The following is a 2,086-nucleotide window of genomic DNA, read 5'->3' on the forward strand; positions in this document are numbered from 1 at the left end:
GTAAATGCAGTGAGAATTAGTTATGGGTCTGCTCACAGCATTTACATGGCCATCTGCACTTGTCTGAGGTCTCCGCACGATGGGTTCCAAGATTGCTGACGCCTTTGCAGAAGCAATGTCGATACAATGTTATCACCAACTGTTGGATTTGTACTACTGCAGCACCCACCCAATAATCTGGACCTAGCACCGTCGGAATTCTTCTTCTTGTTTCGAGAAATGAAGAAACCATTGAGTGGACGGCGCTTTGATTCGTCTCAAGAAATCATCAATGAAGTGGAATCGGGGTTTCAGGCAAAAAGTGCGGACCTCTATGATCAAGGCATTAAACAACTGATCCATAGATGGGAGAAATGTGTTACAATACATGGAGAGTACATAGAAAAGGATTCAAGTTCCTGTGAAGTTTCACTTTTCTAGGACTATTATTTCTAAGTAAGGGTACGAACTTTTTTGATATCCCCTCGTAAACAGTGACAGATACTAAGAGATTTCAAGTTCCTTCAATTTTCTTCGAAATAGTGTAAATTTGACTTATACTACACTGAGTCACACAGGTTCCGTGGTGTAGCGGTTATCACGTTTGCTTTACACGCAAAAGGTCCCCGGTTCGATCCCGGGCGGAACCAAGTTTCTTTTAAGAGAGCCGTAGTCGAGTGGTCAGCGCAAGGTAAAGTACACGTGCCTTGAGTGACCTGGGTTCACCCCTATTCTTGTGAACTTCTCTGTGTGGTTGTCAGAGATGTCCCAGAGTATAAACAGAAAATTTATTTTATTTTAATTGCCAGCGAACAATACTAAGGTAACGCGTGTACATAGTGATACAAATGCAACAGTAAACGGTGAGAATAAAGAAAAAAAAAAGAGAAAGGTATTGAAGGAACAGATAATATAAAGAACAATAAATATATGAAGTCTTCTCATCCTTATTTATACTCTCCGCACAACCAAGACTTTTATAAAGTAATTATTATTTTATTAAAATTCATATATTTTTAAAACTATCAGACAGCAGAATATGCGCATTTTGTCAATATTTAGTCAATTTTTGTCAATGTTTCTGTGTTACACAGAAACGGAAAGAACTTGTACTAAAAAAAAAAAAAAGAAAGAAAGAAAAGAAAAAGGGGAAAAAAACAAAGGTAATTAAGTTTTTATATTTATTTCTCTTGCGTAGCTAATTTTTATTATTACTAGTAACTGCTTTTTATCAGATATTGGTTTCGGTCTAGCATATTCTTATAACAGTCAAAAGTTGCACATCATTTTGTAATACAAATGATTAAAAAACCATAATTTAAAAAATCTATTAAAGCAAACCAAATAACAGCACAAGATAACTATATTTGGTCCCTATCTACAACGTAATGATTAATTATTACATTTCTATAACGCAGTTTAGCGTATTAATGTAGGGTAAGATTTAAATACAAATATGGCTGTAATTTTAATGTGAATTTAATTTCAATTTTCTCTCATTTTAACTGACATAAGAAACACTATTTTATAAATACAGATAATTAATTTTACGTTCAGTGACACTGTTAATTAATCTGTTAAATAGGGCTAATTACTGCTGAGGTTCTGCCAGATGTAAAATGTAATTACAAAAGTTCCGAGAGGAAATTAATTTAAAAAAAAAAAAGAGTTCTGTCCGTCCTGTCAATATTTATGCTTCATACTTTTAGTGGGAAGTTAATTGAAATTGAGTAAAACATTTATCATTTTTAAATTTTATTCGTTTATTTTTATTTGTTATTCATTTGATAAAGAAATATTAAAGAAAACTGATATTTAAGCAATATGATATTAAATATCAGAATGTTTTTATTCTATTTTCTTTTATGTTTTTTTTTTTTTTTTTTTGAAAGAAAGTCCTGGACGATTCTGACAATCAAATATTGCAAGATTTAGATATATGGCACTTGTTTTATTTTCCACAAGTTATGCATACTTCCATTAAATCTGAGAACATTTATTTGTCTGAAGCTGTTTTATCATTTTTACAAGAAATTATTTAAAATACATTACATCTAAATAAATGGAGCTATGAATAACAAGTGCACACATACCTTACCTGAGTAAT

General features: G+C 32.0%; 1 non-coding gene across 1 annotated transcript; it reads left to right on the forward strand.

Moving 5' to 3' along the window:
• Nucleotides 1-556: 556 nt before the first annotated feature.
• TRNAV-UAC (transfer RNA valine (anticodon UAC)) lies at nt 557-629 on the forward strand. The gene has a single exon. It is a non-coding gene; the product is annotated as a tRNA-Val (tRNA).
• Nucleotides 630-2,086: the final 1,457 nt, after the last annotated feature.

Source organism: Mastigoproctus giganteus, chromosome 3 (assembly GCF_048544385.1).
Source record: "Mastigoproctus giganteus isolate SK-2022 chromosome 3, ASM4854438v1, whole genome shotgun sequence".
Lineage (NCBI taxonomy): Eukaryota > Metazoa > Arthropoda > Arachnida > Uropygi > Thelyphonidae > Mastigoproctus > Mastigoproctus giganteus.